The sequence below is a fragment of the Seriola lalandi genome, unplaced genomic scaffold (assembly GCF_002814215.2).
Source record: "Seriola lalandi dorsalis isolate HSWRI2012SDOR001 ecotype SW California unplaced genomic scaffold, Sedor1 jcf7180002054372, whole genome shotgun sequence".
NCBI classification, from domain to species: Eukaryota; Metazoa; Chordata; class Actinopteri; order Carangiformes; family Carangidae; genus Seriola; species Seriola lalandi.
In genome coordinates this window covers 461,704-475,338 of record NW_019524925.1, presented here as the reverse complement: position 1 = coordinate 475,338, position 13,635 = coordinate 461,704, and the positions used below count along the sequence as shown (strand labels likewise).

Here is a 13,635-nt window from a genome sequence, read left to right as displayed (position 1 = left end):
TTTTTATTACTTTTTAGGCCTTTCTATACTATGACGTTTTTATGTCTTACTATACTATGACGTTTTAATGATTTTTTTTTCCTTACTATACTATGACGTTTTTATGCCTTACTATACTATGACGTTTTAATGATTTTTTTTTCCTTACTATACTATGACGTTTTTATGCCTTACTATACTATGACGTTTTTATGTCTTACTATACTATGACGTTTTAATGATTTTTTTTTCCTTACTATACTATGACGTTTTTATGCCTTACTATACTATGACGTTTTTATGTCTTACTATACTATGACGTTTTAATGATTTTTTTTTCCTTACTATACTATGACGTTTTTATGCCTTATTATACTATTACGTTTTTATGTCTTACTATACTATGTTGTTTTTATGACTTTTAGGCCTTTCTATACTATGACTTTTTATGCCTTACTATACTTTAACGTTTTTATGACTTTTTTTGCCATATTATACTATGATGTTTTATGTCTTACTATACTATGTCGTTTTTATGACTTTTAATGCCTCACTATACAACAATATTGTTATTACTTTTAAAGTCATACAATACTATGATGTTTTCATTACTTTTTATGCCTCACTATACTATGTCGTTTTTATGACTTTTTATGCCTTACTATATTATGATGTTTTTATGTATTACAATAGTATGATGTTTTTATGACTTTTAATGCCTCACTATACAAAAATATTGTTATTACTTTTAAAGTCATACAATACTATGACGTTTTGTTGACTTTTTATGCCTCTCTATACTATGACATTTTTACGTCTTACTATACTATGTTTTTTTATGATGTTTTTATGCCATACTATACTATGTTGTTTTTATGACTTTCTAAGCCTTACTATACTATGACATTTTTATGTCTTTTAATGCCATACAAAACTATGTTGTTTTTATGGCTTTTTATGCCTTATTTTACAATAATGTTTTAATGAGTTTTTATACCTTACTATACTATGATGTTTTTATTTCTTTTTATGCCTCACTATACTATGTCTTTTTTTATGACTTTTTATGCCTTACTATACAATGATGTTTTTATGACTTTTAGTGCCTTACTATACTATGATGTCTTTATAACTTTTAATGCCTTACTATGCTATTACATTTTTATACCTTACTATGACGTTTCTATGTCTTTTCATGCCTTACACTTTTCATGCCTCATGTCATATTTATGACTTCTTACACTTTATTTTACTATAACGTTTTAGTGAGTTTTTATGCCTTACTATGCTATGACATTTTTATGCCTTACTATACTATGATATTATGATGGGGAAGCACAGCGGTGCAGTGGTTAGACCTGTCGTCTCAGGGGCGCCTTTTTGTGTGGCGTTTGCATGTTCTCCCTTTGCCTGCGTGATTTACTTTTCCTTCCTCCCGCAATCCAAAAACATTCACATTAGGTTATGATACAATAATAATAAACTTTATTTAGTTACAAAGTGCTTTACAAAAAGAAAATAGCGGAATTAAAACAGCAATTAAAAACAAGGGAAAAACAAACACATCATAAAACAGAGGTAAGTTACATGAAAATACTGATTGAATTAAATGAAACACAAAATATCAAACATTCATAAAAGCATTCTGAGAAAAGAATGTTTTAAGAGGAGTTTTAATCAATCTCTTTATTTTGGAGGGGTGGTAGGGTTGTTACCAATGTTGAGACCAAACCTAAGCCCTTGATCCAGACCACAGAGTGGAAATTGCTGCATTAGAGCCAAAGTAGCATATTTTAATTTTATATATACTTTCAGGAAAATTAAAAAAAAAAAGGGGTTGAAATCAAAGTGCCACAAAATCTCTGCACACTTACAAATACAGCAGATTTTTAAAATGCTGAAATTTAAAAACAAATATTTTTGTCCATTCCAGCACGACATGCAAAATGTAGTAAAAAACGTTTTTTTTGGAAAGTCAGTCATACGACTATGAAGAGATACAAAACTACCACATACAGATATTAAAAACTACGATAAAGAAACACAATGCAACTACAATGAGGCACAAAACAAATAGATGTAAAACTACCACAAACACACAAAATGACTACATAGATACAAAGAAATACTGTTTCTATTGGTGGAACTATTTATTTAACGCTAATTAATTATTATTTCATCAACAGTTTGAACATTAGATTTTAAAATGTAAGGTTTTCAGTGTGGCCTTTGTGTATTTCAATCAAATCCAAAATCCAGTAGTGTGATGTAAAGCAAGCTGTCTGATATGATTATGAAATGATTGAAAATAGAAATTGGAAGACCCTCAAAAAGAGTTTCATAAGTCAGTGCTCCAGTTGTTAGAAAGCAAGTGAGGCTGGGTGAGGTATTGTGACTTGATCCCTTGTGAGCCACGAGTGACAGGGGAATGTAGAGAACAACAGTCCTGGTTACCGATCCAAGTTCATCAGCCAGAATGACGCACATTCCCTCACACAGACACACACACACACACAAAAACACTCGCAGAAGCATTTAACTTGGTTCCCAGAGATAGATAACAGCCCTTGAATCCGACCTCTCCCCCAGCCCTGTCCAGACAGAACTGGTTGTAGCCACCCAGAATACAAAACTGGTACAACACTAACTAAGTGATTAAGTAAGAGTTTCATAAAATGCCTGCATTCTCTCTCATGACAACGGCCTCCCTGTGCCACACACACACACACCGCTTTGACGTGGTTACAATCTACTGTCACTACAGGGGAAAAAAAAACTCTTGAGGTCTGTTCACACGGTACAAGCTTGTGTTCAAGAGGGGTTCTGTCAGGACAGCAGTGTTTAAAAAGAGCCTTTTCTGGGTTTAGAATCAGAGCCCAGTTCCCTGAAAATTCATACAGAAGCTTCTTGGTTGGAGTGAGATTGTGTGACTGAACCCCTCATTGCTTAGGGGAAGTTGTGGCTTTTACTCAGAGCAGGCCTGCGTGTGCAGATGCCTGTACGTGCTTGATTACGCAACCCACAGCAGTGAAAAAGAAGAAGAAGCCGTCGCCTCCTCAGTATAGCACATGCTACACTATATATAGTGCATACTATGAATGTTTGATGCTGCTTCATGCAAATGCTGTGTGTCTTTGTTGCCTTGAGAGAGATGGCGTCGTCATGAGTTGTGTGCTGCGTTATCTCAGACTGCAGTGGGTTATGTAAACCCAATTCCACACAGGAGTGGGGAAGGGAGGAGTAGGAGGAGTTGGGAAGAGGGGGTGGGGGTGGGGGGGACACACTGCTCCACACAGTCAGCACTGACTGAAGGGGGACGAGACAGAGGGGAGGGCTGCAGCATTTCATCCTCTTTTTTGCACTTTTTGTTTTCTCTTCACCCACCACTCCACCTCTCTCACCCCCTGGACTCGTTCCTCCGAGCCACCTTGATCTCCACACCGTCCGGCCTGAACCTGGACTCTGCAATGTAACGTCACATTTTCTGTACAGAGGGCACAGACACTGAACAGAACAGAGCTGGGTAATGCAGAGAGGGCATGTTCTCACACACATGCTGAAACATGCCTGAGTCACTTGCAGAGACTCTGGTGTCGTTGCCCCCGAAGCTAGACAGTCAGTATTAGCCCAGGTGTTTCCTGGAGTAAACAGAGAGGTGTTTTCATTAGTCCCTCCCCCTTTGTTTGCCCACACTGATGCCCTGGTTGACCTGAGTGTCTGTGTGTGTGTGTGTGTGTGTGTGTGTGTGTGTGTGTGTTTACAAGGTTGCAAAGCATCAGATGCGATCCTCCATACAACTGCCAAGACAAGTGTGTTTGTGTGCTATACTAACCCTCTACATGAAATTTGTTTATTCACATTAACTCTTGTTTTATCAATTTTCTTCTTCCTTCCTTATTAAGATTGAAGATATTTGCTTCATTTACCTCCTGTTTGCTGTCTGTCTTTTCTACAGTATGTATCATTTATTATATGTTGTATATTTTCTATTATATTTCCATATTTTGTTTTGTTTAACTTTTATGGAGCAATTAAGAAAAGTTTCCATCCCTGTAGACCCACTTGTCCTTCTTCTTTTGATGGTCAGATGAAAGAATTCATAACCATAACATGAATACTAAGAGATACAAACAATGCAGCTATTAAGGTTTGTTTTTTCTCTGCTGGAAAAATCACAAACCTTTTGCACTAAACTTAGAACATATTATTGTTTCTTGAGTTTTTATATACACTTCCCATTTAATTTCAGAGAGTAGGTTGAAATAGCTTCAGAGAATAAGGAGTGTGTGATTTTCTAAACATACTGCAAACTGATTTTTCTTCTGTGTCTTTTGTTCACTTAATCTAATTCTATTCATTTTATAAACCACCTCAGTGACTCTGTGTACCCTGACTGTATTTCGAAGCTCTGTGCCCTTTAGCCCTGTCTCAGTATGTCCCTTCTCCCTGCTGGTGCTTATATAAGAGGCTAATAAATAAAATAGAAACACAATACTCTACTCTCACCACAGGATCCTCTAGCACTCACACATGACACTGGCCCGGAGAGTGCAGCGAGGGTCTTAGCGGGAACATTTTCCCTTACGCACAAACAGGTGTGCATTATTCACATAGACATACAATCACAACTGTAACAATTCAGTATCATCTATTTCTTTTTTTCCTTCTGACCTTAACGATTTGGGTCAGCCTGTTCTGCCAAAGGAACAGGGATTAATCTGTAAACAATGGGTTACCTTCAGCTGTGAGCTGCTCTGCACACAGATTACACTTGAGCTTTTCCAAAAACAGACAAAAAAAAAAACAAAAAAAAAAACAAAAACAAAGCCAGCAAGGTGACCCTCGGTGGCACAGCTTCTCCAGAGCCAGGGCCACTCCTCCACCAAAACACAAAAGGTCGTTTGTCCCCCCTAAATCTACCTTTAGTAACTGCATCATTATGTTAAGTATCTGCTGTATCTACCTGCTATACCCATGAAGGACAGTAATTACAGACTTGGTGGGCAGTCACTACAATTACATAAATACTGTACTTTGTATTTTACTTGAGTATTTCCATTTTATGTCACTTCATAGTTCTACTTCACTACAACTAGAGATATTGTACTTTTCACCCTCTTGTATTTATTTCACAGCTATAAATACTGTTGGGATTAGTTTCTTACTTAAAATAAACATATAGTATGATCACCTTGTAAAATACAATTCACTGTTAAAGGTTAAACAGTGGCTCCCAACCATGATAGCGTGTGACAAAGTCATTTGTCATGTTTCAAATACCTGAGTTGTTTGTACTTCTTTCTCAGATAGACTAATTTAAATAATAATTTTAGACCCAAAGAGGTAAAATTATCCAAAGTTTCACTAAAACAGCAAAGATCAGAGAAAATTAATACAAAAAAGTTTTAAAACTGTTTTTTTTTTCCTTCTTTCTTTACCCCATTGATCCTTTCATGACTCTCAGACTCTTGTGACCAACTGGAGACAGATAACCAAACTAAACTTTATTCAAAACATCTCAAACTAGCTGCAACATGACCAGCAGTAAATGGTTAAAAGTCTTCACAATTGAATAATGTCATTTTTAATAATATATCAGTGACGAGACACTGCAGAATAAGTTCTTCTACTTTTAATATTTGAGGTATGTGACTATACACAGATAATGATGTCACATAATTCTGTCTCATGCCTGCATCTTGTGTAAACAGCTTAACATGGGGGATATCACGGGACATCAGGTTTGGCATAAAGGCGATCCAAATGTGTCAGCTCCATGCTGGCAATACACTGGTAATGAGCTGTAAAAAGGGTCTGTTTCCTCTTTGCAGTAACCCATGCAGTAATGCCTTCCTCCAAAGGCCAGGAGGTTAAAAAGCGCATATTTTCAAGCCCTTAGGTAGTTTTAAGGTTATTAAAATCCTACTTCACACTGTTTGACAGTATCATATACTCCTTGTCAGGTTGTGCCAACTGTTCATGGAAGTTACACTGAGTGATATATCCTCCAATACCATTTTATGGCTGCGCTATTCTATAAGATAAAAGGATTATAGGTGTTTATATATCATTTTAGGCACATTTTCTAGGAACAGTTGTGCACTTCACCGACAGATTGGCTTTCTGTTACTGCTGCTTCATGCTTGGTTGTTCGTTTTTTTGATATATTTTTCCCAGGTCTCACTGAAAAGCAGAACAAAAAGAGTCAGTGAGGTTTAAGAGGTTAAAATGGGAAAGTACAGAATACACACTGTGAGTCACTCTGGATAAAAGCGCCAAATGTAAATGTAAATGTAAACGTCTTGGTCGCAAGGAGATGGTGGTAGACCAAGAGGTTCAGATGTGGCGCAGAGAGAGAGGAGAAGAGTGTTGTCGAAGAGAGCGGAGGACGGCAGAGAGGTGCTGGGGTCAGGTGTGGGACGAGAGCTCGCCCAGTCTCTCAGGCCTGCGGAATTTCAGAGCCCGCTGCGACTCACAGCACAGTACACTCTGCCTCTGACCTTCAGTTATCTAACCATCCTGCCAGCACCAAGCCAAGGAAACTCTCTCTCTCTCTCTCTCTTTCTCTCTCTGTCTGTCTTTCTCTTTTCCATCTTAATTTGTTTGTCGTCCACCCCTGTCTCACCACACTGGTTAGATAAGCCAAAAACATTTAGAACATGATAATAAATGACTAATGTGCCATCTTTGCATTCGGGCAGACTTTGGTTGAGTGATCAGTCCAGTTTAATTGATTCCCAATTGCTTGGAAACCAGCTTCACTTTACTACCTAATTTGGGGAAACAGAGAGTTTCTGATGCAGGTGATCTGGTCTCCTTCCAATTTTCATTTCAACTGGTTCTGTTTTTTCAACTGTCAAAGCAACACAGATATTTAATGTCAGAGCAACACTGAAACAAATCTGAAGGAATCTGAAATAGTTATTCTGTGTACTGCAAACAAGGCAAGAAATCGTTAGCATTTGATTTGATGGTTTCGATTTGATGCTACATTTGATGCTACGTTGGCATAATATCCTCAACCCTCTGGAACAAAGTTACAACTATAAAGTATCAGAGTGAAGACTGACGGGCTGCTTCCTCAATCCCTAGTCACAAGGCATCACGTGGTAACATTTCTATCCTCTTTGGGACACTTACTTATTTACTTATGTCCACTTTGATTGGTTGATGACTGATGGTCTGGTCTCTGTTGTCTTTACCTTTTCTGGACTGCAGTTATGAAATCACCCCGCTGTGGACTGCTGAGAGTGCTGCTGCAGAGAGAGAGAGAGAGAGGAGCTGGATTCTGCTGAAGCGAACACCTTTACCCTGCTCAAAACAGGCCCCTGACAGAGAGGGAATTATGAAATCTGGTTATGATTTTAAGTGTGTGTGTGTGTGTGTGTGTGTGTGTGTGTGTGTGTGTGTGTGTGTGTGTGCGTATGTGTGTGTGCGTGCGTGCGTCTACATCTTCCACTTCTTCCACTTATTTATCTGTAGTCTCCAAGTAACAATGTAGCAGTTACTTTCAGCTAATTACCTGTTTTCCCACCCTTTCCCCATCTCTCCCTCCCTCTCTTATTCTCATAAGTCCCCCTATGTCTGCAGCAGTGCATAATCAATAATACAATCATTCATCATTTTCTACATAAAAAGAAACATCCTCACAATATGTTTGCAAACACTGGGATTTTCCTCTGTGGAATTGTACACAGTGTTTGCATCGAGCAGGTACTGTTCTGTTTACTGTAAATGTTTCGTAGACAGTGTTATTAAAGCCTTAGCCTGCCGGTTATGTAACAGTCTATACTGTTGAGATGCAAGGAAAGCAGAACGCAGCAGCTTTAGTCGTGTTGGGAATGTACAGCGACGTGTCTCACTGCAGATCCGAAATTACCCTCGGGGCCTGAGTGGAGCTCTGTGTCAGCCCTTTGAGCTTGTCATCGCCCCCTAAACTCTCTGCTTCCCTTTTGCTTCTTCCCTTCATGGCTTTCTGGAAGGTTTTTACCCATCCTTACTCTCATAACCCCTATCCCTGTTCAGCTGTTGTTTGAATAGGTGAATAGACTGGCAGGGAGAGCAGAGATCTCACCCATGTGTGCCAAATAGACACATCCACTTGTCCATCCGCCCCTTTTCCATGACTGCAAGTCATCATCACCATGGATACTTCCACAAATAGAGCATCTGTTGTTGAATGGGAACACCCAGTGCATTAGAGAGAAGCCAAAGGCACAAGCAAACACAAATACACACACACACACACACGCGCACACACACACACACACACACACGCACACACACACACACACACACGCACGCACACTCACATACACACACACACACACACACACTAATTTCATACCTGGAGTTCGGGGGGAGAATGGTCTGGCAGCCTCCTTTCAGGGCCCCTCACATGCTCGGTCTGACCCACTTTCATCTCCCTAACTGTGACATAGCAGATAAGTGCAGACACAGAGGAGAATAGTTGCATGATTGAAGTGTCCAAACTGGGTCAAAACTGAAGTAAAATTTGCATTTGTTAAAAGTTCACATTTCTTGTTAGAAGTAAATTGAAGCAAAGGATCTGTTTCGTTTCTTTGAGCTTTGCACTCAAAAGACTCTACTGTTTGCACATGACCTCACATAAAATTTTCCTCTTTTTAATGTTCAATTACTTTTGTAAAGATAGCAACAGCTGTGGTCGTCCTGTGCTGAAACCAGTTTGTTCAACAGCGGCAGGCAGCTGACCCGTAGATGGCTACAGGGGAGAATGCAACCTCTAGTAAAGTTTTAATCAGTTAAGAGGATTGATCTGTGAGGTTACATACCTCTGTGGAGGGATTTTCTCTTTCAACATCACATTAACAGTTTAACACAGCTCAGCACATTAAGACACATTTGCTGCAGACACTTCACTGGGAAGAAAATGTATGTTGCACATAAGGGAAGAAGGGAGGGTGTGAGCCAGAAATCCATATCCAGGATGTTAAAAAGAACAGATAGTTCACATTAGATTGAAGGCTGGTTTGCAACCATAAAAGAAGTCTCCCCTTTGAGGATCACTGGTCACAGTTTCGGTTTGAACAAGGGGAATATGACGGAGACATTTAGAGACACACTTTCCAAAATTTGGAAAAATATGCCCTCAAATCCAAACTTTACAGCTACAGGATGATTCAATTGTGAGACATTAATGAAAAGTGTAACTCCTACACTCCTAAATCACAAATTTATTTACATGGATAACATTTCAGTCACAGATTCTCCCAGTCAAAAGTTTTAAAAACAGTTGCCACTTTATGTACTGTGTGCTGTAAATTCAACTTTTCATTCGCATGGATTGAATGTGTTATTTATCAATCTCTAAATAGCTTTATATCTTTCCATTTAAGGAGACTTTCTACTTCTCCCCCACTAATTTCCAGAAATCTTGTAATTTTTACTCCTCTACGTTTGACACCTATTCATGCCAAGCACTTGGTATATTCATATTTTTACATTATTAGGTCAAATGTGCAAAAACCTCACCCCCCGTAATACTATCCACATCTGCAATAGCATTTAAATATTGCAAATTCATCCATTATTCACTCTTTAGCTATATCGCTTATCCTTTTAGGGGCCAATATTGCTAATTATTTAATTATTTTAAAATTCTGAAAGGAATGATTCATCACCATGAGTACTTTTTTTATACTTGATTAGATATTACTGTTAAGACTTTTTTTTCTCCTTTATTTTTTCAGTCCAGAGTTGAATGTACAACTTTTACAACAACTACACTGTTCCTACATACATATCCCACAGGAAAGGGGAACGGCTGACTCACTGACTGACTGACTGAATTATGAAATGCCAGCAGGCTCTGTTACATGCTGGGCTCAGTCTAGTCTCTGTCTTAGTGAGGAATTCCCATAGCAAGCCTGAAGGGAAAGAGCAGCACATTCTGTTGAGGACTCAGATTCCTCCCCATAGCTGAAGACACCCTCGCTTACTCTGAGCTAATCCCAATGAACTAAACCTCCTGCCTCCTCGCTGCACAATCATCTCGATGTGAAGCGCCTCAAAAAATGGCTCACTCTCGTATTTATTCTCTCATTTATGGCTGTTAAGCACGTTGGCAAATGGGAACAGCTAACACACTGGACCAGGATCTTTCACTGTGCAGTAGAGCTAAATGCTGCAGTAGAGCTTCACAGTCTGCTGTTTGAATTTGTCCTCAGATCTCTCTTACGTTTATTACTTTGACATTTACATTACTTACATCACTTTACATTATTGATCCTTTAATTGTGACTGTGACAACATGACATGCTGCAGGTCACCACCCATGCAGCCTCACCCCACTCATCTTCACTGACAGTATGGTGCAAATAGAAAGCTGTTAAAAATAGGCAGTGCCATAGAGGTTTTAGTTCCTACAAAATGTTATGAAATAGACAGCACCCCCATTCATTTCCAGAGTCACCCTGAGTTTGAAACTAACAAAAGTCCTATCCCAACACCTCCTTTCCTTGGCCCATTACCAGATTAATCAGATAGACCACATTCTTGTTAGCCATGACATGTCTCCTTGGCTAAAACCCCCTCCTGCCCTATGAAAACCCCTCATTAGTTTCCCAAGTCTGACAGTCGGTCGGTAATTCCACTTCACTTTATTTCTCAGAATACCTTGCCTGTGTGAGTTCTCATGGTATGTGGGCTAAAGGTTCTGCCAGGGAAGTAAAGCCGGTAGACGAAACTATAGGAGCTCGGGGACCATGTAGTCGTGGGAGCGAGCACCCATGAGCACACATGGGAACATATACACTCAGAGGACAGAATGAAATGAGTCTCAGAGATTTACCCTACATTTCATTGCCACTGTCACTCTCCCTGTATGTCTTGTTGTTTTATTGTTGGTCTGATAAAGCTGAGACAATTAAAGCTGCTCTCCACTGAAAATATATGGTTTACCACATTAGAAGAGCAGTGACTGCTGGCCACATGACGAGCACCCTATGTGTTCAGTGTGTAAGTCTGTTGCAGAATGAATTTCCATGAATCACTTTTTCTTTTATTTTGCTGCTGTTTTGTGAAAACCACATACTGTATCTCCAAATGGTTAAAGTTTCATGAGATCAGAAAAACAACCCAGTTTTGAACTTTGTGACTATTAATTTTTTCACATAATCCAGTGGGTTTTAAATGGCTTAAAGAAATATGAGAATTTTCTAAATCCATAAACATTTAATCCTTGAGTTAATCAGAAACATTAAAAATCAGGTAGATATCCTTTTTTTTTAATTTGTGTAAAATTGATATATTTTGCTTTTGACAATTCATATTCAGTTTAAGTAATGGATACAATTAAACATAGTGATGTGTTGCAAGTTCATTGGCTGGTTAATTTCACCCTCAAAAAAAATAAATTCTTGTACAGAGGTAAGAATTACAAGATTGTTTTAGAATGTGATGGGGAGATAATAAAAACGTTCAGCTTTTTTTAAAAACTATTCAGACATTTTTGTTTATAAAACTACAAGTAAAACATCTAGTGAAGTTCTAGTGTTCTGCTCATTTTTAGCGATGCCAGTAAACTTTTCATGATGCAAGCTCCTCGGTGCAGAACACCAAATGTACACATGTTGGGATTAAGTGCTTTGTTCAAAGGCACTATATTAGCAGCTGTTGGCACTTGGGTTGTTTTGGAGATTGTTTTGGGGATTACATATTAAATACATAAGACATTAAATATAATGTTGCACCAATAAAACAGCAATTGTTCTATTGAAAATAGTTAACCTCATGAGCAGAGGCAGAAAAAAACTGACAAAGACCTACTTGTGGAAGTGCATCAAGAGATATTATTTTAGTTACAATGCAATATACTTTAGATTAACCCAAGACACTCATGCGGAGATAGATATATAATTCTGTGATTTCAGTGAACCCTATGGGTATCCAGGAAGATGCGTCAGCACCACAGACTGTAAACAAAGATGGACGTAATCTCCATGATGTCACCCATAGGTTTCTGAATAGTGGTTTTGAAGTTCAGAGTGGGCTGGTCAGCTGTTGCCATGTTGGCAGTGCCTGAAGCCACGTAACTCCCAGCTAATCCAAAAAGGGCGTGTAGAGCAGAGACTTCAGTGCAAACCGGTTTAATATCTGTGGTTACCATCATTAGCACAGCTGGGTGTGTGGGCATTTTGCTTGAAGGCTAACCCAAGGCTAATTAATTTGCTGGCTAATTAGTTAGTTAACAAGCTAGTCTAACAAGCCAGGTATCAAAAGCACAGAAACCAATACCAAGTAATTTTATGCTTACATATAAATAAAATAATGCTGGAATTTCACTCACCTCAAAAAAACAGGAGCATGTTCTGTTGGTCAATTAACTTTACAACAATTATCTGTCTGATATTTGCATGAAAAATCCTTCGAAAGGCATTAACTCCACAAACACAGCCTCAAGTACCCATTCGGGGGACTGCAGTTTTTGGCACTTACGTGTTGGCTTTATTTTTCAGCCCCAAAGGCTGCTGCTCAGTGACCTTACAGTTCTGCATGGTCATTTATGCAGTGAACGTTGCAGTCAAAGTTGTTTTGTCTCATATAAACCACTCAGCAAGATCAGGCACATCACTTGACTAATGTAAAAAAAAAAAAGAAAAAGTACATTTACGGATGTTTATTTGTATATTTTCCAACTATCAGCACTGCTCCAAAACTGGTCTTCCATGTTCTTGATGTCAGACATTTGAGACAGGGCGCCATGGGAAATGGCCCGTAAAACACAGAGAGAGACAACTCAGGGGTGTCGTCATGACTAGCATTAGGGGCCGACCTTTGGATGAAAGCTAATATTAGAGGACATTACAAAACATGTGCACCAGAGACAGCACATCCTATTCCAAAAAGCCATCAAAGCGCCACCTATCACGTAGTCAATTTAATTTTGTTTTCTATTTTATTACACCTTCAAATAAAACCAGCAGAAAATAAGTGCATGGATGCTTTATGGACATTACGCTTGAAGAAATGAGATGCTGTCTGTTCTGATACTGATTAATTATATAACAGACCACTGAAGCCTTTAGTGCACCTTCAGGACATCATTCCTATAGTGACGTCCTTGTCTGCATTGCGTTAAGGGCAGAGTGTGTATTTGAATGTGTGTTTACTCTCCAGATTTTGTCTTGCAGAGGTCAGTGTGTAGGCATGTGTACGTACGGCTCACATGGGAGCTGTTCTGCTCGGTGGCACACACCAACCTGATGGGCCGAGAGGATGGCGAGGGCTTAGCAGCAGATGTTAGACCACTGCTGCACACCTTGTGGCTCTGTTTCCTTATCATTGAGTGGGGCAATTACTCACTATTTCACTCCCAGGGTGCTTACCTCTAAAGCCCCAAGTATCACAGCAGCAAGCAAATCAACACACAGGCCAGTCTGGAGGGAGGAGGCTGTTTGTCTGCATCAACAGAGAAGAGGAAGCGCCATGAGGATGAGTTCCCTTAACACGCAAGACCCTGTAGTATAAGCATGTTGATGCATGTTGATACATTGCATGGGCTGTATTTGAATTACAGGTGAATACAGTATGTTAAGACAAGGCAATGTGTTGTTATAGACTTACCATGGCATTTTCTTTCATTTAATATCTAACATGTATTTTCCTGTTTTCCTG

At 39.0% G+C, this 13,635-nt stretch overlaps 1 long non-coding RNA gene across 1 annotated transcript; it reads right to left on the bottom strand.

Annotated features, from left to right (window-relative positions):
- Positions 1–1,449: 1,449 nt before the first annotated feature.
- Positions 1,450–13,421, bottom strand: LOC111656864 (uncharacterized). Its single transcript, XR_002760904.2, has 5 exons — positions 13,347–13,421; positions 8,327–8,409; positions 8,054–8,148; positions 7,120–7,235; positions 1,450–6,832 (listed from the first exon to the last, which is right to left on the bottom strand). It is a non-coding gene; the product is annotated as an uncharacterized LOC111656864 (long non-coding RNA).
- Positions 13,422–13,635: the final 214 nt, after the last annotated feature.